Source organism: Lycorma delicatula, chromosome 2 (genome assembly GCF_047948215.1).
Source record: "Lycorma delicatula isolate Av1 chromosome 2, ASM4794821v1, whole genome shotgun sequence".
Lineage (NCBI taxonomy): Eukaryota > Metazoa > Arthropoda > Insecta > Hemiptera > Fulgoridae > Lycorma > Lycorma delicatula.
In genome coordinates this window covers 56,790,954-56,816,503 of record NC_134456.1, presented here as the reverse complement: position 1 = coordinate 56,816,503, position 25,550 = coordinate 56,790,954, and the positions used below count along the sequence as shown (strand labels likewise).

Here is a 25,550-nt window from a genome sequence, read left to right as displayed (position 1 = left end):
CGTGGTTTTGAAATAGTACATATTCCAAAACAATGAATAAGAGTATACAACGTAATAATATACTTTACGTATCATTTTTCAAAAATATTAATGGAATAAAACAACGATTTTTCTTTCTCGGGGAAAATTATTTCATATTTCAGCCAAACAATTTTAAAAGATACAAGTGAATGTAAATTTGTATGTTTTTCGAGAAAACTTTTATTCTGATACTATTACTACTATTATTATTTTATACTTTATTCTATTATTTTAGTAATAGTATTATTCTAGACATTTTTTGTTTTGTTTTCTTCTCTTCCTCGGCTCTTTAAAAATGTACTTATCCATTTTTTTTTCAATTCCTGGAATAATAGAAATATTTTTCTGTTGCAGATGCTAAGCAACGTAATATTTGTATTAAATACCCATGTATTTTGGAAATCTAATTACACTTTTATTAATAGTGTATAAATTTCAAAGAAATCCTTGCACAGAACTGCGCAAGAATACCGAATTTTTGTTCCCGACGTCCAATTAAAGGGTGTCCCAAAATGAACTTATATTTTTAATTTGTCATTTTTTCGCGGTAAAATCAGAGTAGATATTTTTATTTGCTGTTATCAGTAAAAAAATAGAGGAAAATTATAGAAAAGTTCATACTAGGACAACGCGTGGAAATCGTAAAATAACAATACAACGAGTTGGTATCGAGTTTTCATGTGCCTCATCGCTGAAGATGAGGCACATTTTCTTCTCATCGGCTTTGTCAGTAAACAAAATTGTCGAATTTGGAGATCAGAAAATCCAAAAAAAAAGTTTAAGAACCTTTTTTTCTTCCTTCTATGCATTATGCATCGTCGACGCGTCACCGTTTGGTGCGAATTTTGGGCTGGGGAATTGATTGGACCGTACTTCACTTCAAAATGAAAATGGGGATACAGTTATCGTCAATGGAATTCGATATTATGAGATGATATCGAACGATTTATGGCCTAAAATTAATCTGCTACAGCGCTATCTAGACGGTAAAGTAAAATATGATATTGATGGCTAAAATTAGAATTTACTTGATGAAGCTATACAATTCATATTCTCACTTCTTTCCTTTATAATTTTCTTCTGTCTAATAAAGGGATTAATTTAACGATCACCTTAACTTTTTCTGTATATTCTCGAAAAAGATTTATTTAAAATTACAAGACTGATTTTTTTTTTTTTTGTAAATAGGTGGCTCAAATTCTATAATATACCTCAGTCTATTAATGTGAAGTTCTTACGTTGCATTTGTCCATTCATTAATTTGGATCTTTATATTAATACAAACAAGTTTCTGGAGAGAATAGATGAATTCAAAGCTTTCACGAATTTTTCGGCTACAAAATTTTAAGAGCGAAATAATTGCAAATATCGATTTAGGAGCTGGATATTTTTTTAAAACGTTTTGGCGAACATTTTTCGGAACACTTTTCTAGAAATGCGGGAATTTTCTTATATCTGAAATTTTATGATAAATTTAATGGTTAGTTAATGGCTTTGATCCCTATTCACCAGATTCAGTATTTCGGTCGTATGTGTATGTTTTACTGATCAGAAAGAGAGAAAAGTATGAATTGAATAAAAATTATATTCAAATCACATTTTCATGTATCTGTGTTGTTTTATAAAAAGGGACACCGCAGAAGGGATTTTAATATATACCTCGTATCTTTTTATTTATTTTAGGAACGTAAACTGTAATACCAGCCTCCCCTATTAAAGCGAGCTGCTGACTGTACAGTATATGTTGCGTATGTTTGTGCACGTGTATGCATACAATCGTATGCATACGTATCATGATTGTTAATTATGTTACAAATTTTAGTACGCTAAAATTATAATACCGCTTGTATGATGGAGCGGATTAGCGAACGTTGAGAGAGAGTAGCGATCGGTACGTCATGAAGCCGAGCTGAATAATGGAATGCCAAGTGCGCATCTGCCTCAATTAAATTATTCCACTTACTAACAACGTTATGGATGAGTGGTGTAGGCGCCGTTGGATGACAACAATAAAATTATAAATCAAAGCCATTGTAGATTTCGACATTTAAAGCTTCCACTCTTCACAGACAGAACCTCACTATATTTAGCCAAGTTTTTAACGTCGACCGGTCTTTGCTTAATAAGACAATCTAGTTTATACCAGAAAAACCGCGAGTAGATAAATATATATATATTGTTTTAATTAAACAAATTCGTAGTGGTATTTATGATGTTAGAATCTACTGTAATGTTTTTAAATTTCATTTAAGTGCTAATGCAATATACAATTAATTAAAAACTTAATTTTTTATTTAAATTATTACACAAGACTGCTGTGATGTTATATATAGGGGTATATTATCTGATTATGTTCATTGATGATATATCTAAGTTTTCATAGAAAGAAAATTGGCGAAATCAGTCTAGTGGTTGGGAGACTCTGTCAAGATTTCTGCCAATTATTTTAAATACATATAGATTAATAACCAATTATTCAATTATTTTCTTATTAACCAAACATTAACTTAGAAAATTTTAGGTAAGTAATCTAAATAAAATAGAGTTTATCCTTATTTTATTATTTTATCTGTTTATATTTTATTTTTAAGATTTTAGTGATGCAGTAAGCCTTCAAGTTCGATCGAAGATTCTTAATATTTTTTTAATATTTAGTTAGAAAAGATTAAAAAATAAAATATTATCTGCCATCGGTCTTTCTTTACTTTGATTTTCAGCGGTATGCGTATAGAATGAATTTTAAGTATGGAATACGCTAAATGAAAGAAACGAGTATAACGATTTATTTTTAATATTCATAAGTCATCCGTCAATAAAAAATGTCTGCAAGGTTATCAGTAGGCGTATGGTGGATATAAATTTGAAAAGCATTATAAGTGATTAACTATTGTGGAGGTTCTTATTTTTTAGATATCGAGTATAATCCTCAGAGAGTCGGTTCGTTCGCTGAGTTACCTCTTATGCTTTTTTCTACTACATCATTTTCAACAATAAAATTCTTTTAATATTATTTTAAAAGAATAATAAAATTTGTCAAGCAATTGGGTGTTTCCGCAATTATCACAAATTTAATAACGTTTTTACTGTTTATCCTAAGTTAATCGTTTACCATGAACTATAATTATAAAAAAAATAAATTTTGCGCTTATAAAATATGTATCACGATCTCGAGTTATACGACTAAAGCTAATATTCTTGCATATTATGATAACCTCACTAATTTGAGTATTGTAAAGGTAAGTCCAGATTTGGATTCATATTCTGAAGGAAATTCATTATAATAAAACGTTTTTAAAAAAATATATATAAACACTCCTCCACTCGGATGTTTTGTTTGTCTTATTTTTAATATTATTTCAAAAAATTACTGTTGAATTGTTATTTAACATCTTATTAGATTTGCTACCTTATGTATTTTTGGTTACACAATGTTATATTCACACTTGTTGACTCCGAAAATAAGAAGGCATTTTACGTTTATGATTTGCGAAACTGGATCTTACGTCATTTTTAACACTTCTATTTTTTGTATATTTTTTTAAGATATTGCCGGATTTGATACGGTTAAAATATCAAATCAACTTAAAAGGGTAAACTATAACTGAGACAAGAGTTTACCTAAAGTTATGTTATTAAATTTTCTCTAAAATGTCTAAACGTCTTTCTGCTTTTTTAATTAAGGTTGACGTTGTTAAAAACAAATAAAATCAAGTCGGTGCAAATTAATTGAATTACATAAGCTTAAATATTTTTATAAGAAAAATACATTTTTGCAGTTTTTTTGTAGAAATAAAAAAAGGAAGGCCTCTAAAAATTTAACATTTTATTAAAATTAAGAAAAAATTATGCGTGATTAAACATAACCAAGTATATAATTTAAAAAATGCTTTACGTATTTTATTTTTTATCTTAAAACTGAGCATAATATTACCCAACTTTAATTAACGAGATGTTGCCTCTTGGACTTTATTTTTGTAATTCCAGCTTGAAATAGATCTTATTCTTTGGACTTAAATATTTGAATTTTATGTATAGTTTGTTTGAATTATATTATATACCTAATGTTATTTTCTTAATTATTATTGATAGTTTTATTATCGTAATTTTTTAAATGTTATTTATTTTATATTAAAGTACTAGTCGGTCAGGGTTCGCTTTGCTCGCCTTACCGTCTAGCTAGGTTAGAGTCCCTGAATCTCTGAATTCGTTTAATATTTTGTTGAAATCCTTTCATTGGAATTATGCCTTTACAACAGAAGTAGCATTGAACCTCTAAATCTAAAAACATGAACATGTTCATGTAACTACAGCAATTTGAATTATTTAAAATTATCAAGATTTAAATCTAGAAAAGGTACTGGTTCGTAAATAATTAATTCTTTTTTTTTAATCATGGACTCGTTTTTTGAAATTTAGATCCTTATTTCACACATTAGAATTTTTAATCGACTTTATGGAAATTAGTAAAAAAATGTATTAAAAAAAATACCTTCAAATTTGAGTAAAACACCGCCCAGTTGTTTATTTTTGAAAATCAATAGGAACTAGTTTATTTCACGGCTTCCCTGACGTTTCGGTTTTGTGTAATGAACAGGTTATAAAAATATGCCATCTACAGTCTTACCGAAGACCTAAATTCTACGTTATGCAGTCTTCTGACTGTTAGAAACTAAAAACAAAAACAAAAACTTATAAAAGTTTTTGTTTTTGATGTTTTTCTTTATCGCACATGTTGAAGTTTTATGATAACGTTAATGGGTATAGACTGGCCGGAAGTCGTTATTTAAGCGACAATTAAGAGTAACATACCTTGCTACTGGTGTATAAGGCCCTTAAAATAGGCCTTAAAGATAAAGTGCGTCTTTTATCGTAAAGGTTTCGATTATTTCTGAAAGCCTTGCGCGTTGTCTTTTGACTTTAAAGATGTATATCGTGGCACCCCTTTTGATATCTTAAGAACTTTATTGAGACAGATAACGCAACAGCGTTCTTGACCTTCTTGAGACTTCTTGCATAACACGGGCTGTCATTGGAGGAATCCTGCTGAAGTTCTCTCACCAGATTAATGAGTTACTGAGTCGAGTTTACGAATGTATGTATACTGTGTTTAACTAAAATTTGTTACATAATGCCAAATTAATTTTAAAATAAAATGATGTCCTTTCAACAATTTGTGATTCAGCAACGAAAAATAACAATTTTAAAATAGGACAAGTAGCAAAAATGGATGGAACGCCGCTGCTCACATTTGATGAACTCTCAAATATGACTGTTGCGGAGAAAGCTAAAAATAGCGTTACAGCAAAAACGTGTAGACATAAAAAAACACACTACACTGTAATACTTGTGTTTTGTGCTGATGAATAATTTCACCTGCCGCCGATGATAATTTCCAAGCGGAAGACTCAACCTAAGGAAAAGATACTGACATTTGTGGTTGCGAATGTGGATGAAAATGGTATGAAAGTATGAATTGTTAAAGTGTGAGAAGGAGGAAAGGTACGATACTGAAGAAGAAAGTTCTTCTTGTACCTGATCAGTTATGATCACACTTGATGGTGTCCATCAAGCAAAAATTCCAACTGTGCAATATCGAATTGGTTGTTATTCCAGGATGACTATCACATCTCATCTACAGTCCGTTGATGTTTTATTAAACAAACCTTTTAAAGTGTACACGAGAGAAGAGTGGAACAAACGGATGATGGACACCAGTGTTCATCAGGTGACGCCTGTTGAAGGGGCTCTGAAACCGCCCATTATCACTCAGATGTGCGAGTAGTTGAAGGTCGTTCATGGTCACACATGAACGACCAAATTATCATTAGATTTCTTCTTAACTGTTGTATATCAGTAATGACGTTGATGTTAAGTAAGGATAATTTTTTTGTAAATGGACAATGATGATAAGAAGAGGAGGAAGCAGACTTTGATGGTAACAATAAAGTGAGTGGGGGAGAAGATTTAGATGTCAGTGTCACGGATTTGCTCTCCACTGCAGTGGGTTTGGAGTTATATAAGGTCAGTGCCCCGTTTAAAAGCCTTTACAGAATTGCGAGCTATTACACTATTTTTAATTTTTAATTATTGTTACTCTTATACTTTCAATTTTGTTTTTTCCTGAAAATTTGTGTTTAAGTTTCGGATGCGTCTTGTGTACCGGAAAATACGATACATTCCATATCAGAATTATCAATAAAAGTGAGGACTGAAATGCTTTTCAACTATCCTTTTCAATTAATTGAATATACTGTTGCACTTCAGAATTATAAACGTAATGAAATGCAGTTGATATTTATTTCTGGACGGTTTTTTAAAGTGAATACTTAACCTACCTCTTTCTCTTGTAAAAATACCTTGTATACTTTGACTCGATTCAATAGAAAATTAATTATCTAAAATCGAAAAAAAATCAATAACAATCTAAATTTATATAAATTTTACGTTAACTTAGGTCAAACAGAATTGAAATTCAGTTTTTGAATTTGGTAGGCGTTCCGTTCTGAATTTGTCATTAAATGATTACAAGTAAGGTTATAGTAACTGATTTTGGCAATAGCCATTAATATCTTCAGTATAATACTGAAATAATAGCCTACAGTTAATTATTATCAATCCTGAATAATTGCAATATAAATTATCAACCTTCATATAAACTTCAAAATTGCAAGGGTGACATTAAAGAAAAATTTTGATCTAACAATGTACAAGTAGTTCAATTACGTAGTTAAATATTTATTGTTAAAATTTATATTATTTTAGCGATACAGCTTTGAATTCTTTTATTTCATGGGTTCTCTTAAACTCAGATGTTATTATATTAAATTCACTTTTTTTTTAATACTAATAATTATCTAATAATTAAAACTGAGCGAAATTTTATTTGTTTTTCCCCATTATTAACCGAAACCCTTACAAAAGGATCATACCACAATATGAAGTAGAATTATTTCAGTCCATCAGCATTTGTTTTATGTATCCATTTGTTCTGTTTGTAGATAATTAACAGTTTCTAATATTGAGACTAATTAATACACTTATTTCAGGTTTCCTTTAATAAAAATTAAAATGTTTATATATTGATTTATTTCTTTCCGAGTCATCAGCCATTTGACTGGTTTTATGTTTTTCTTAAATCCTTTCCGTTCTGTGTTAATCTTTCAGTCGTTTCATAATTACTATATTCTTTCTCTTAAAATACCAGTTTTATAAATTCTATCCTTATGCATTTTTTATAATTATTACATATTTTACATCCTTCTATACCAATTTAATTAGATTTGGATGTCTGTAGTTTAGTTCTTGCTTGAGCCAATCTGTTTGGATATTTATTTTACAACGTCCACGCTTCGTTTTACACGGAGTTCGTAATTTTACTCCCCAAAATAAAAAGATAAAAAAAGTGTAAGTTATGGTATTTTATGTTCACTTTAATATCTAATTCTACACTATCATCCTCATTTCAACTGTTATATAAAAAGATTCTGTTCATTTAGTAAATAATTAAGTCATATCATTCATATATTTAAGGGCAAAGGTTTTTCAGAATTATTACTGCAGCGATTAGAGTTGTGGGGGTAATGAAATCAAAATTTTAAATGAATGTCAAGCAGGATTCAGAAAAGGTACACTCCACGGTTGAGAATAACTTCTCGTTATGAACGTGAATAGTTGATCTCAATAATGACTCTGACACAGGCTGTGAAAAATAGATGGATGGAGAAGCATTTTTGCTTAAAAGAGGAAACACACGTTCTTCAGGATTCGAGACCAATCTAAAGTTAGTATTTGATGAAAAAATTAATTTCAAAACTAAAGATATTGTTCTTGACAATATTTTAGGTGACAAAACCACCTTGGTATCTCCTCTTAAAAAAATAAGAAATAAGAAAAATTAGAACTGTTAACTCCTAACAAATTTTAAAACAGTTATCACTATTATAACGAAAAATTTACAATAAAAATGTAATTCATGATGGATTAGTAAAATTAATGTATAAAAATAAATTTTCATTTTAAGAAGTGCTTATAAAATTTTCCTTTTTCCCAATTTGTTCAGTAATCTTTTTAAGTTAAAAAAATTCGAGTTGTAACACCTCTTAATATGTAACTCCAACATTGGATATTTAAAAAAAAAATAATTGGCCCAATTTCTCCAATTACACAACTTGTCAAACCAAACATGATTTTAGATTCAACTACTGTTGAAAAATCAAAATCAAACAACGGCCCACACAAAAATACTGTACGTAAATGCAGAGTTCTGTTCCTATGATTTTGATATTTTTCAATTCAGAGAATTTCACAATCGATAAATAAAAATAAAAGGGATTGTGTAACCTTTTCATATAAAAACTTTGGTACAATTACATTTTTCTATAAATGTAATGTTTAAATTCGAAGGTTCTGTTAATCCAAAATATTTTTCTTATTTAAGTAATGAGTATTGTTGAATTATAACCGATATAGTAGTTTTCTCAAAATAATATAGCTTGGTAAATAATTGTTTAGTGTGTTTTAAAATCTAAATTTAAATAGTTGAATAAAGTAAGAAAGGATTTATATAGGTAGGAGATTTATGTAGTAAATTTTATATTCCGTTTTATTCAATAAGGTTAAAGTTTCAATACAGTACAGTTTGTTTAATAAAATAAAATTCTTATCTTGTTTTAATCCTGTTAGTTAAAATAATTGTTTTTTTTGTTTTTTTTTTAGACTTACCGTAATGTATTGTTAATATTTCCTTTAAAATATGTAATATTTATAGAACAGAATTATAAAAAAATATTTTTCAAATGAAATAGATTTTCATAATAATTAAGGTTTGATTCATACGAAAACAATTACAACTCTCTCTTCCTACTTCGTCATCACCTCTTTATTCATTTATCCTTCACTTCATTCCTTTATTCCTTCCTACTTTAGATTAGACAACTTTGCTTTTCCATGGAGAAACCGGAATTGTGTATAACTTTCCTCCCTCGTATTTATAGCCTCTCATTTGAGAGCTCCGTCATCACTAAAGAGGTATATATTCCTATTCGTGCGGAATTATTCCCTTTCGATAGCTACCGAACATGCATGACCTGGATTTGTTCTGCTTCAGTGCTTATCATCATTTTGACGTCACACATTGTCGGGTCGGTGTAATAGGCTGGTATGAGAACGGTTCGATAATTTAATGAATAATAAGTTCCTATTAAATATAAATACGCTTCTTTGCGTTATCTTAATTATATTCAAAATTAAATATACTTTTATTTTTACATTAATTTACATTAAATCTACTTCATTTTACTCATAAATTTATTTTGAATAGTATCAAAAAACGGTTCATTTAAAGAACATAACATTTAATATCTTCTATTCGGTACCTAACTTTAATCATTATTTCTGGTCCACCAAAATCTGGGATCTGATTCTTCTAGTTCAGGAAGAAATCAAAGGGGTTTTGTCAAGATTGTAATCTTTCCATAAGCCTGGTGCACGAATCAGGTCATCTTAGAATATTAATTTTTCAAAATAAGTTCTACCTTCAAGGTTACTTAAAAAGCTATTGGTATTCTAGAGGTCCCAGGCCTAATGTAACTCTACATTCCTTTCGTTCCGAAGAGAAAAGATACGGAAGAGAGGGAATCCGTTGTACGGGGAAGCGAGTAAGACGAATGCAGAGATATCACTTGTCCGCATGTGGTTGGAGAGATGGAATCAGTTGATAAAAGAGCAGATGGATCCACAGACTTCCAGGTCCTAGGCAGAGCTTAAACTGCCTGAGATGGCCGGACCGCAAGCATGGAATTGTGGTGCGGGTTCACCCAGTTTCTTACCGGTGACGGGTAAGAAACCGTCACCGTACTCGCGGACGTTGAGACCTTCTCGGAATGCGATTATTGAGGGAGTTGGACATCGCAGAACACACGGTATTCATGTCCAGTCGGTTCCCGCAATATTAGGAAGCATGATGGAAGGATAACATTATTCCTAGATAACATTATGAGGACTATGCTTTTGACTGAACGGACGGGGCACATGGTGCCCTCGATTTTGGTGAAGATTATCCATTCGAAGATGTGCAAGGGTGAATAATTCCTCCTGAGTCTCCCGCAGAAAAAAAGCGTGGGGCCAACAATAGGAGCGTGAAGTGACACATGGGATGCTGTAGTAACACCGTAATTTAGGCCTGTTGTAGAAGTTAGTTAGTTTGTGTCGTAAGTTAGGCCTCACGTTGTAGAAGAAATGCCAGGCATCTTTAAAACACCTGATTAGGGGTTTTAGTCGGTGGCCCGCAAGGGAGAAACCCACACTATCTTGTAGTTTGAGACCAGATGGTGCCTATAAAAGATTTTCCTTCCTCCGACGAAAACAGCTCTACATTCTTGAGCCTACCTGTAGTTAACAAAAATTGAATTATTTTGATATATTTTGTATTTCTTTTCGATTTCATGCTTACAGTTGCTTTTCGAGTAAAATCCTTACAGTTGTTGAAGATGTCTAAACATTTTGTTATTCTCAGATCCCCTCTGAGACCTCATGATGAATATAGAAAATAAATGTTGAAATCGTTATCAATAATTAGTGTAGTTAATATCTATTAAAATCAATACTCATAAAAGTAAAACCATATACAAGATCGTCACAGTATAATCTCAGTTTTAAGTAACCGTTTAAAAAATAAAGCTCTTTTAAAGAAGTTCATTATCTCTATTTTATGATTTAAATTTTGTTCATCGTGATCAGCAATGGAATCGTGCGTAATGAAATTTAAATTGGAAGTCATCCATAATTGAATTGAAAGATTAAAAAAATCTTGAAATAATACTTTTAATGTAAAATAATTGTAAAATTGTTATTCCAATTTTACCAGTTTTATTTATTTTTTTAGTTAATATGATTTAAAGATATATTTTGTTTTTAATAACATTAAACTATATTGCAAAAGTATGTTAAATAATTCCATTCATGGGTCTCTCGTTTCTTGTTGGATGACCTTTATACGGAAAGGGCAATGATTTCGCAATAAACTTGGTAATTTTTTTCTTTAACTACACATACTAATATCTCAGGGTTACCGAAAATAGTATCCTTATCACTTTTGTTTGTTTTTGAAGACGTGTAATAAGATAAAATTTTACATACAAATTAAACAATTTGTTTTGTTGACCATGTTCTACGTTTGACCTTTGAGATGATTAGATGGTTATTTTAATTGCATTTTAAAGAAAACGACTGTAGGGTTTTATTAAAATTAATTCATTTCAGTTTGAAGTTTCTCACATCTGTTTAGTGATAAAATCTTCCTAAATTATAGTGTTTTAAGTAAAAAATTATGAAAAGTGAATTAACGTCTGATTATTTGTTACTGAGGAATGTTAAACCACTTTTCAAAGACAATTAATTTAATTTTTTTAAATTTAAATTAAAAGAAATTATTAAAAAAAAACATGTCCAATCTCAGGAATCTATATTATTCTTTTTTAAATCTCATTTTTTCAGTAGTAAAAAGAAATACTTCCTTTATTGTAGATAGGTGAGCCAAAATCCTAAAAAATAACACAAGTAGTACGTAAATGTCTCTTTTCTTCAACACTAATCTATAGAATTTCAGGACTTTGGTGTTACGTTACGGCGGCCATATCGGATTTCCCCCACCTCTTCACCAGGAGCCTATAAGATTGCTGGCTCCGTCCCTTTCCCTCACCCTTGACCAATCAGATTCGAGTATCCCGTCCTCTTGGTTCCACCCATCTGGTGCAGCCATCTTGGATTTCCCTGTGGGAAATTCTCTCATCCCTCGCAGTTTCCAAATGAAATGTTTTTGCACTTTAAATAATAATAATCGAATATTTAAAATGTTGCTGGTATTGCAGGACCGTCAGCTGTAGTGTTGTCTGCAGTCACACTCGCACAAATCGGCGGGATTATTGGTTTGTGTAGGTCTTAAACTCAATCCCCCGGTTGATTGGTACCTGGTACATTAAGCCTCACGACTACACTAGTCTACCAATTCGTAAACTTGAAATCAATTCTATATAAACCGCACGGAATTTTATTATCATTACTATCGAGATGAAGTTATATTATGTAATTTAATTGTATTTATTTTTAGTATTATTTTTACTCATGCAATATTCTAATCCATCGCCGGTTGGACTTGTTCCGACCGAACAATCCTGTATCTTTCAGCGCCATTATCAAGATTATTTTATTGTAATTTAGTGTGAAATTTATTAATAAACAGATTTTATACAAAAAATAACGCACAATCCTGTTCTCTACACTTTCAAAACTCCCAACACGATGACGTTTGGATAGTATCTAGTTGGATAATGCAGTCCCGCCCAATGCACCTGTTTATCGCAATATCTAGAAGGTCTGCTCGGAAGTCATACCGTCCAAAGAGTATTGCACAGTGATTTTAATCTTAATTATAAAATAATAAAATAAAACAAAAAAACTTTAATGTCTTGAACTGTGTAATAATATATCTTGCTCTTATTTAGGTAAATTATATTTTTCTTTTTCACTAATTTGTCGGGATCATTACTTTAATTTATTACGGTTGGATCAAATATACATTTTAGAAATGTAACTGTAAATTAATCTTTTCTAAGTTTTGATTCCCTAGATATAGATACTCACACATACACAAACACTAAAAAAAAAGCATTTAATATTATTGTAGAGTAAAAACATTATTCTGAAGGGTTTTTAAATGAAATGAACAAAACTAAAGCTAATGCCAATAGGTTATTGGATTCTCTCACAATAACGGAGGACTACAAATATATACCCATGTATGGTGAAGTTAATCGATACAGCGCAGAAAAATAATTTCTTTTTCTGTGCGCTGTTCCTTACCAAATAAAACAAATAGAGTTAACTCCGAAAGCAAACGGTATACTCCATTACAGTATGTCCCGTATTTTGTACTACAATACATTTTCGCATTAATTCCAGTCTGTCTAGACTAAATACACTTATATCTCTTATCTAACTATTGTTCTTTAGTATTTCGTTTATAATTATCCGTATAATTTTTCTACAAGCACTTTTAACATGTTTGAGAATTTTTTTTATGTCTACTTTTATTTTAAATAGAAAATTAAGTTAATAAATGAACAAAATTTAAAGAAATAATAACAATCCAACTGGAGAGTACCAAGTAAAAAGTAACCAATGAAAGAGGCTGTGCTAAGCCTGGAAATTTAATCATAACTTAAAGTGAACTTCTATGTTGGTGTTAAATTATGAATAGTAATATTTAAGTTAATATTGTCTAAAAATTCAAATTCAAAGATAGTAGAGAAAGTATTACTTTTTTTTCTTATTAAACAATTTTTAATTTATCCTTGGTACAAAAAAATAATACCAAATTAAAGTGTAGGCGAAGAATAGTCACAGTCGCAAATTACCAATTTTATAGGAGATTGTATTTTTTTTTTAATTACGAGTATATTATCTACTGATTCGAGTAATTTTCTTTTATTATAATTAGTAACACCGATGTTAAATAACTTTTTTAAATTTTGAAACAGGTTCCTACTGATTGTAAAATATTTGTTTTCCACGTACGGTTCATAAGATATGTACAATTAATGTACAACTATTTCAAGTAATCAGAAACTAAAAGGTCAAGTACGATATAACATAAATAAGACTTAAGTTACTCCTTGCAATAATATGTATACACCTCATCTTTGAGGGCGTGAAATGCAATGTGGAATACACTGGTTATTGTTGGTTTCATACAGACTGCTTCAAGGCGTCAGATGAAGCTTGATTTATTTAAATTAATATATTTACATTTTTTAAGATAAAATATTTATAAATATTCATAAAACAAACAAGTTGCAAGTTACCACCTTGCGTAATTTAACTCTCCAAAATTCTTGGAGGACTCTCTGTCTTCGCTTTTCACCCGGAACGTTAAAGAAATTATTTCAACTTAAAATATATATATAATGTAAATCCAAAACAGAGGTAGTAAAATACTTGGTAACATAAACTACCTTAGTAAATTACAATATATAGTAGAAATTAAGTAAAAAAAACTGATTAATTCTTTGGAATTTCCTGATCAGTAATATTACATTTTGGTGAACGAAACTTAATCGTACCTCCCCTTTTGATTGCAATCGACTGAACCAAATGTGTCCAATAAAGCCCAAAATAAAAATAAAAAAAAGATCCAAAGAAAATTGGATTTTGGAATTTTTCTTACCTGCAGTACGAAGCACTCATTGAGAGCTATTCAACGATAAATCGTAAGTGGTATTTATTCGAGAGTTATAACCAAATGAAATTATAATTAATGAAATATTTGGATCTTATAAGGGGAAGTTACATCGGTTCGGATCAGACTTCACCTCCTTTTTTTTTAACTTTCTTTTTATTTAAATATATTGATTTATTAATAATTAAGAGGTTAATAGAAATTAATTAACCTCTGATTATAGAAAAAAAATTAGGATAAGTAATAATTCAGTAATAACAATAAAAAAAAATTATGAAAAAATATCAGAGGTTATTAATGAAATAAAATTTAATAGCCGTTGGTAAAAAGGTGTCAACAAAACAAGGAAGTGATTTGGTGTCCACATCAGATTTTTTTTTACAGTATTACCTGTTTTTAAGGATGTTGTATTTTTTCCATGTTTGGCCTAGCAATTTATTATTGGTACGTCTATAAACTTAGAATTGTTAATTAACTGTTTTATTGTTTTATAGGAAGTAACATGTTGGATTTCTTAATTCCCTCCCTTAGATCTTAGATTTTAAAGAGAAATTATTCTCTTAGTCACATTTTGTGTTAAAAAATAATTTGAATTACTAAGCCTGAGATTATAGCAATCTAGCCACAATTATTATACAATCTGTTTGGTTAAATAATTCAAATTTCACTTTAGATAACAAACTGAAAAATACTTGAAAATCTTAAGAGCGGAATACTTTAACGTTTTAAAATTAGTTATGCTTTTAATTTGTCAAAATAATTGCCTTTTTATTTTACTTTCAAAGAAATCAACAATGTACGGTATCTTACTAAAAGAAAAAAAAGAAATCAAAAATATGACTACAGAAGCTGTATTGGTACATTAACTTTTACAACCTTCTTAATATAAATAATATAGCTTGTTTTTTTCAAAATATATATCATTGAGGGAACTGAACAGTATACAAACATGTAAGATTTAGGTAAAGGAAATTTTGGCACAGAGCTCAATATGGAGTGGTAGGATTTAGGTAGTTCGTGTTTGTTGGTATAACGTAAGGTGCAGAGTTTACATGGTCCCTGCTCTACGATAGAACAACAAATACTACTCTGTGAAAAGCACCGGGGTGAAACTTCTTGTTATAAATTGACCTTACCCGGAAAGTTTTCCGCTTGTCAACAAAATTGGACAACCTCAAATTTTTTTTTCTTGATGATTTCCCCACATGAGCTTGAAGCTTAACTGTAGAATATGGAAATGGAATTTTGCAACGTATGAAAAATCCCATGCCTGACCGGGATTCGAAACCGGTACCTCTGGATAATTTTATGTTACTTGTCATCAGATTTGGTTTTTGTTTCTCAAAAATGGTATTTTAAACATAAAAATAGCTTTCTTAAAAAGCATAAACTGAAATGAATTTACACTTAATGATGGAAAACCCTGTCTCAAAAAATTAAAACGATTTTTTGTACTATATTTATGTACTATGTTACACAGAAATCACATGGAAATCAAAAAAAAAATCCGTCTCGTAATATTTGTGCATCCTGTTTTTGTGATTACACTAACACTAAATTTTATTTAGTATTAATTTTATTTATTTTTTTTTTATTTTTTGCTCTGGTAGTAGGGGAATTGTTTATTTAATTGTATGATCGCCTTCTTAATTATTTCCATATTCTCAACATATGGAGTGTGACAGATAATATTAATTGATAAAGAGCTTCTTTAAGGAATAAAATCTCTTCATTTTACAAAAATAGTAGGCTTAATGAAAACACAGTTATAAAAAAATAAAATTTTTAATAAATAAACGTCTAAAAATAAAATTTAACAATTTAAACATAAAATTTTATGTTTATGAGATTATAGACTAATCTTACAAAAATGTCAAACGTCTTATTTTAGGTTTTTATTTTTGAAAATTTAAGATATGAAAGTTTTTGAACCTTTTAATTAAGCTTAAAAAATTATAATTTAAAAAATATTTTTATTTATCTTTTTATATTTATTTTGTGAAATTCGTCTGAAAGTAAGTGCTTTATTTTGAAGTTATTAGGTAAATACGATTATATAGTTTACGTAAATTGTCATAAACTGGAAGTGGTGAAGTAAATAAGTGACAATTGTGTAACGAGTCGAGCAAAGTGGAAAATATTTTTCCAAAAAAAATAGTATAATAAGATCAAGAAGGCGCTGCAGCTACAGCTGCGTCGTCTGTTGCTATAGAAACGAGAGAGACTGGCGCCAATTTAGTCTAGACAGACTAGAATTAATGCGAAAATGTATTGTAGTACAAAATACGGGACATACTGTAATGGAGTATACCGTTTGCTTTCGGAGTTCACTCTATTTGTTTTATTTGGTAAGGAACAGCGCACAGAAAAAGAAATTATTTTTCCGCGCTGTATCGATTAACTTCACCACACATGGTTATATATTTGTAGTCCTCCGTTATTGTGGGAGAATCCAATAACCTATTGGCATTAGCTTTAGTTTTGTTCATTTCATTTAAAAACCCTTCAGAATAATGTTTTTACTCTACAATAATATTAAATGCTTTTTTTTTTAGTGTTTGTGTATGTGTGAGTATCTATATCTAGAGAATAAAAACTTAGAAAAGATTAATTTACAGTTACATTTCTAAAATGCATTATTTGATCCAACCGTAATAAATTAAAGTAATGATCCCGACAAATTAGTGAAAAAGAAAAATATAATTTACCTAAATAAGAGCAAGATATATTATTACACAGTTCAAGACATTAAAGTTTTTTTGTTTTATTTTATTATTTTATAATTAAGATTAAAATGCGTTTATTCGCATTAAAATATTATTTTCCCATGATGTGATATTGCATTCTTTACAGAAGCAAAAATCAAAATCTGATAATTTTTTTTCTTTGTTTCCCTATACACACACACGCGCGGGCGCGAGCGCACATACTACGATACGTGTATGTATTTAACCAGAGAAATCATTGACAAGATTTGTTTTTCCGAACTGTAATTTGTTAATTTTTGCTATTCTAAATTAATTATTACGGCTGGATCAAACATGCATTTGAGAAATATAATTGTAAATTAATTTGTCCAAAATTTTACATGTTAGGGCAGTAGGTACATCTGTTATTCGAAATTGAAGAACATTAATTTTAGATTTCTGTTAATGATATCTGAATATTAAACCAGAAACTGAAAATAATTCTGATTTAATAACTGTAGTGTACTAGCTCTTGTGCAGTGATGGTTCCCTCATGGTGTGTTACCTATGGTAATACAATCTACTAATCGTAGTTAATTAAAACAAGATGACTCTACAAAAAATATCTCCTATTCTTCAAGCAGATAATAATTCGAATAATATTCGAAAATTTCGGCGTATCTAAGTTATCAATTGATGTACATATCCATAAATTTCTAATACATTTAAAATTTAAACATACAAATTGATATTGATATCTGTGCTTATATGATTAAAAAAAAAAGAAAATATACAAATGGCTTTTAATATAATAACATTGATTAATATTATTGTCAATGTTATCCAAGTATAAAATAAACATCGCAGTTTTTAATCAATTATTTTAATTAAAATATTTCTGAGAATTATTTTCGAAACAGTTACGTAAAACTTTTAAAAAATACGTGTGACACAATTCGATTAACACCAGTCAGAAGTATTTTAATAGCTACCGCTTTATGGTTGATAAATGTCTGAAATATTTATATAAAATAAGTGGATTCTAAAAAATATAAATAAATATCAATATAAAAAATATAATTATGTGTTTATCAATTCTAACGTGCGAAATTGCTCAGAATAATTGGTTTAGAATTAATCAAATCTGATATTTGTTTGTAGGAAGAAACATTGATAGTTGGTAATTCTTTACCGTACCAAGTTGTACAATTTACAAGTTATCCAGATTCAGACCTAATGGACTTATCAGAGTGAGATTGAGAAGTGGATGGAGAAGAAATATCCTACATAGTGATGTTTGTGCGAGAGTTCATATCCACTTACTTTGTTTAACTAAGTTAAAGCACTAAACTCATAGTTCCCTTCGATGAAATCTCTAATGTACAAGACATTATCCTTCAGTTATTTTGTCCTTAAATTGTGTTAATTTATGTTCTGAATATATGTTATTTGTAATACCTTAAAGAAATTATGTATGTAAATTCGAAATCGGTTGTAACGTTCATTAAGTTTTGTATTTGCTACGAAATGAATAATAATCATAGTTTTTGTTAGTTAAAATTACAAACTATAGAATAAAATGTGTTTATTAATCAAACTGAAGAACGCTCCATTTTATTCATATTATATACAATAATGCATTTTAAACAACATACAAAATGTTTTATTGAATTAATAATAGAAAATTATTACCGAGAGGAAAGTTCCTCCTATTTAATGGCGCTTTCGAAGGAATATTGGAAGAAATAGAGGAATGAGCTACAGAATACTGCTGATAGATCTGAAGGTAGTTGCGTAAAGTTGTAGTGCTGTTGCCATGTGAAACCTTCCGCATAGCAAAGCGCCTACTAAATACTTTATTGTTATACTAAATATATGCTTTATTTTTATCATCATTCGCCATTACTGAGTCACGAATTTCCAACAGTTGAATGTTTTAACGTAACAGAAAATTAAAAATTTGGATATACTTTCTACAGTAAGTTTATTAATTTAAAGAATACTTAATTTTTCTTCATTTGATTCTAATATTATAATGTAAATTATTTTCGTGTTTGCGTTTGATTATCTCAGTTTGATGATTTGTTACCAATGATAAAATTTCATTCACGAGTTAATTCTTTCTAAATTTTAAGAGAAAAGTATGGCAAGAATTTATATGTTTTTAACCACCTGATAGGGAATTTTTTCTGAAACAAAATTTAATCTAATTTTTACAATTTAGTTCTATCGGTTCACCCATCTGTAACTTTGAAATACGGGTGAGTGACAAGTACTGTTTTAAATAGTAAATATATTTAATTTAATTCTATGCCAAACCGTGGACGAAATCAGATCTTCCTCTTCTCTGCTACTCCTACATTATATTGGGTGATTTTAACTAACATCACAAACTGTGAAGCTATGAGGAAACTGACGATAATCGTGATAATGTTGAAAGATGGCTGGTTTCTAATGGCTTGCATTTGGTATGTGATGCAGAAAAAGCAAAGAGCCTTCTACTTTGCAAGATAGAGAAAGGATTATAACTCGGACTAGCATTTGTTATCAAAAATATCGATGTGGATACCACTACCAGCTAGGCAAGAGTTCCTCTACAACTTCCCTCACAATCAACATAGACCATTTAAGACCGTCTTAGACATAAAATTTCCATTTCTTAAATCATACTGAGAAGACCAAAGTGAAAATTTGGTATGGCAAAACGGAAGAAATTCACTCGAGATTTTGATAACGACATACGATGGATACAGCCATGTGTGGAAAGTTATAACAGATGATTCGTTGGAGTCACTATTACTGCTCCCAAGAAGAATATCCCAAGTGGTTTAGGAGATCGATTTTTTAGGTTTTAGGGCTGGAATGAGCAATGTCAACGAGAAAACCTTTTTTTTTTTTTTTGTTAACGATGAGTCGGAGGAACTCCATTTACGAGCAAAGTGTCGGACTCGCAACAGGCTACGTAAGATTGTGTTAAGTGGGTATGTGTCCACGCACCCGCGCGGACGAACGACGGCTCCGCATGCAGCTGTCTTTCGCTCTCCAGTCATTCTCTTCACCTGTATACAGCACTTGATCAAAGTATTAGAATCCTCTCCTCTTTCTTCTAGTTCTTTAGTACAAAGCGTCACTCTGGCGAATTCCTCTACTGCTTGCCAGTTATCCTCCGCTCTTAACATGTAGGAAAAAGTCACCAAGTCAGGAATTATTTTCCTGGTTCAGGCAGCTTTCACACCCGTCAAACTCGCAGGGTACTCGCTGTAACATCGTCCTAGCTAACTCCACGGTATCTGTCAATGCGCCCTTGGACCAAGATATCAATAGGCGAACTCCGGCCACAACACAAACCGCCTTGTAGGATGCCGTTCGATATGCAGCAGTCACTCCTAATAAGATTCTTCAGTGTATTCTTTTTAGCCTTTCAAAATTCCTCTTGAAAGCGACTGCTGCTTCCTACACCGGTGCTGCATACAATAAAGTGATACCAACTTGTGATGACATCAACCGTTTCAGGGCAGCCGCGGTTTCTCAGCTCTTCATCATACCTCCAGCACATGCTGGCTGAATTTGCAGGAGTTATAAATGGTCACCTCCAGATACTTTACAGCGGTCCCAGACCGAATGTTGTCGCATTCGGTAATCCGCCTGCCGGTAAGCGTTATAAACCAGCATTTATCCGGAGAGAGGGCTAGGCTATATTCCTCTATCAATGCATTTATCGAAGCAAGTGCCGCAGTGCCTCCGTCCTGGGTCTCCATTTCAGTACATTCGCTCACCAGAATTGCCAGATCGTCCGCAAAGGCTGTGCTCTAAGTTCCAGGCGGCAATCGAACCCTAAGTACTCCCTCGAAAACAATTTTCCAAAGGAGGGACCCCAACACCGACCCCCTGAGGGACCCCCCACTAACATCTGAAACCGAAGACTGTCCTCGAGCGTCTCAGCGTGCACCCTCCTGTTTCTTAGATAATCACACACCTGATGTAGTGCTAACACTAACACCCCTGTCTTTGAAGGCGTTAATGATACAACTTCATGGTACGGAGCCAAAGGCATTCCGGACAATCAATAAAATTAAGATCGAAATGCCCCTGGTTCTCCATGTCTCGTGACGTTGAGCGTCCAGTTCACTTCCCTAATAATGGCCTGCAGTGCAGATCTGCCCTTAACAAATCTATACTGGCTGGCATAGATGCCCCCGCCTTTATTAGGTTCCTCTATGATCCGAGCAGTAAACATCCTCTCCACCGACTTACACAAATTATTCGATTAACATAGCGGTATTCTCTCACTGGATCCTCCGTTGTTCTCTTGGAAAGGAAGACCGAGCGTGCCTCCAAGGGGAAAACGCACCGCTCTCGAGTCTCTGATTAACTACGTCGAGACGTCCCACGGCCGCCGGGCAGTCTTTTCCACATCCTCGCCGGATTCCCATCAGGGCTCGGGCTTTTCTTTTGTCGCCAAGCCTATTGATAGCGGTAACTCGTCCAGAGTAAAGCGGCACTTCTCAAAATATGGTGGCAAGTACGAGCAGTCGCCTACCAAACCATTTCCTAACGATTTAACAAGCCCGTCCCCAGCGATCATCGTTTAGATCGTTACAAAAATCACGCCATTTCTGTCGCTTATTCTTTTTTATCTCAAAACATAGGGCTTTTCTATCATCCTTGTTCCTCTTGCCCGTCAGTACCACTCCGTCGCATTCATTACATGTGTCTTCTGAATCGCTATAAATTGAAACGCATCTGGGCTATCTGCGGTGCCTATCAGTAGGTAGCTTTGTGGACTCCACGCTTAACCTCAACTCGCGAAATCTCCTGCTTCACTGCATCTTGAAGAGATTACAGCGTTAGCAGAAGCCTCTTGCACAGTATCTGGGTAACATTAGCGACCAGCATCTCCACCTGACGATCCGACAGTCTTCTAACCATCCCGCTATCCCTAACCTTAAAAGACGGGTCCCGCATCACTACGAGCGAGTCGCTGGCGATGTTATTTGTAAGTACTTCTATCGGTGGAGATCCGGAAGGGATCGGCTGGGAAAGAGAGGAATATGGAATTACTGATAAAAAGGAATTTCCCCTTCAGACCACCGCTACACTTACAAAAAGAAAACACTACTCGCCAATAACTGAAGCAAATTATTCTAAGTACTTGTTTACTTAGAAGAGAGAACAGAAAGTTTCCTGCAAGTACAGGCAAAGCGATCGGTCACTCGAATGTAAGTCTTAAAGCCAGAGGCAATAAAGTCGAACCTCTAAGAATTTGAATAAAAAATGTGTCCGATATCTAATAATCACCAAACTTTAAAAACACCAACCACTAAATATTACCCTACAAAAACCGTCCGACCAAACCTTAAATACCACCAAAAGAAAAACCAGTCAAAAACGCAAAACACCTGGATCGATGTAATACACGTCTGCACAGTATAGAATCTCCAATTCAAAATATGTCAAGAAACCTATGATCAATAATATCTACATTGCAATATAATTATAAAAATATTTAGGATTGTTTTCATCTATCACTTGATTAAAACAGAACTACTTTATACTAAGGTTAGTAGGATAAAACATTTTTCTACGTATTTAATTTTCTGTGTATTTAATAGCTTATAATAGGCATAATTTTTATATTTTTTAAATCTAGTATCTGAGAATATAAAGTCTGAAAAAATGTGTGAATTAGTTAATGGCGTTATTTTATAACAGTTACACAAATTTTAAGCCTGCCTTAGCGTAGTGTTAATAAGGTTTAACACATTATTTTTTATTTACGATATTTTAAGCCAGAACATACATACTGAATATATAAAAGAAATACTGGTGTAGAACATCTCTCACAATAAATATTAAAATTCTTTTATGTTTTACATTATTTTACCATTACATCAATGCAAAATGATATAATGTTGAAAGACAAGATGAAAAGGGTTCTTTTGACGCTAGTTTAAATTTCCATAATGTTGATGTGACGTTTAAAAAGTACCCTTTAAAAAACATTTTTCTCTTTACAACCAACACCGACTTTTTTATCCGGCTCTTTTATTTTATCTTCGTAGAATTTTTAATTTATTTTATTTTTATTTTAACGTTCTTTTTATTTTTAAATATAGCTATTATGTAAATTAAATGCTAAGTGTAATTTATACGTTACGACAATTAAATTAGTAAAATTGCACGGGTTATTTTAATTCTGTACTACGTAACGTGTCAATTCTTATGTTTAAATATATATATATATATATATGTCATACTGGTATGTTATGACTTCTTGGCGGTTCAATACAACAAAAAAATTATAAAATTAATTATCTTATGACAAGAAAATTGAGTGTGTTGAGCCCGTGACTTTTCCCTAAGTTATAAATAAAATAATAAATTGCTATGACATTAATTTAAACATTCTCTCTATATGAAAGTTTCATATTCTGTATAATATTTTTGATATCTTTACTGAAACAATAAGTTCAAAAATCTCAAAAACGACTTAAGTTATAGAAAATTTTATTTTGCAGTTAATAATTTATTTTTTTCATGGGAAGTAAATTTACCTGACATTTATTTTTTTTTTTCCGTAATGGAATAATTAACAGAATGATGTGGCGATGAACTTAAGGGTTATCTTGTACTTACCCTTAGATCTCTTATATTAAAAATAATGGTTATTTTTGCTCATTAATACTTTTTAGTTTATTAATGTTACTGTAATTTTAGGAGATAAATCTTAATTTTTGAACTGATTTCATATATGTAAAGTAATCTACGGCCGCTTTAGACAAAAGAAAAAGAAAATATTGCAATTATTTCGTCGATTAACATACCGAAGTTATGTTAATATCGTGTATATATTATGTTGTGTATTATCATATATTATGTTAATATATGTTTTTAACAAAAAAATTTCCTCTATCGAGGGAAATACATGAAATTCACTATGAAAAATTTAAAAAGTAAATTTTTTCGTGTTGCTCAGTATACAATGGAAAAATTACTGAACTATTATTATATATTTTTTTTTTATCTAGAATTTTACGGGCATCGACTGCTAAGGTCATTAGCCCTCGTCACAATCTTTAAAAGAAATTACTATCACCATCTGGATCGTCATATGTAAGGGTGTAAAGGGCCCTTACATTTTATTTAAAAGCACAAACTACACAAAACATTTAAGACATAAAAGACAAGGACAATCACAAACACTTATGGGGCCCCGATATTAAAATTTGAGATAAGGTTCTCAAATGACCATGAAATTAAAATTAAAATTAAACTTATCAATACCATTTCTTTCTTTCTTTATATATATATATATATATATAAACTACCGCTTAGAGTATCTTTTACCACAGCTTTAAACTTTCATTTTATAGACTTTTAAGAAGTCCACTGGCGTGTAGAAATGCAACTATATTTTCTTCATTTCCATTATCCAGATCAGCACTAATATTATTTGTAAGACGGAACCTCTTTCTGAGGTCCTCATATATGGTACACTCTTCTATTAGATGCTTGATTGTCAGTGTTTTATTACAAACACCGCACATTGGTCTCACTTCGCCGGTTAACAAATATAAATTTGTTAATCGCGTGTGACCGATTCTAAGTCTGGTCACCGCTACTTGTTCACGGCGAGTCAACTAAAGTCGCTTTTCCATTTATAAGGAGAAGTTTTTACTGAGTTTAATTTTGTATTTAAACTCCTCCATTCAGCGTTCCACTTGCTTCTTACTATGTTTGTTAGACGGTTTTTAACATCTGCCACTCTTACAGGAAATGCATCCAAATCATCGCAGACTGTTACCTTTCTGGCAGCTTCGTCTGCGATTTCATTACCTGTAATACCAGCATGCCCCGGAGTCCATACAAATACGCATCGCTGTCCTCGTTGTTTTAGAACGTATAAAATGGACAGGATGTTTGCAATTAGGACATCCTTAATGATTTTGTTCCGAATTGGGACAAGTGCACTTAATGAATCGGAACATATTAGCACTCTCTCTTCGCAATAGTGTTCAGTGTAGCGAAGAGCTTGCTGAATTGCAGTGAGTTCTGCCGTGTAGACACTGGCCACATCTGGCAGTTTCCAAAAGTGGGCTTCTTCATTTACATATATTGAGCATCCAACACCATGTTCGGTTTTAGAACCGTCAGTATAAATTCTAATATGTTCTTCGTAGCTACTGACGTAGCTATAATATTATTATATTATATTATATTATATATATATATATATATATATATATATATATATATTAATTAGTATTTTCGTGTGTATACACACGGCAATACTAATATACACTGCTTTGAAATATCAAAAGGTAAATTCTTGTTTATTTTGCTTTATTACGGTTAATCTCTTTCAAGTTTAATGTTGTCAGAGGGGTAAAAAATGTCCTGAGAAGTAAGTATTTTCATTTAATAGTTATTTTTTTTATTAACATTAAAAATGATTTTATAAAATTCTTTAGTTATTTACAAAATTTTTTTATAATCTACAAGAACATTGTTTCTTATCTGAAATAAATATTATATTTTAATTATTTTTTTAAAAATTATTCATTTTTATTGTTTTTCATATTGTTACTTTTTTAGTGTATTTATTATTA

At 31.1% G+C, this 25,550-nt stretch overlaps 1 long non-coding RNA gene across 1 annotated transcript in view; it reads left to right on the top strand.

The window, feature by feature from the left end:
* The window catches only part of LOC142320178 (uncharacterized), a 91,299-nt gene that overhangs the window by 56,078 nt on the left and 9,671 nt on the right, over positions 1 to 25,550 (top strand). The window lies entirely within an intron of this gene.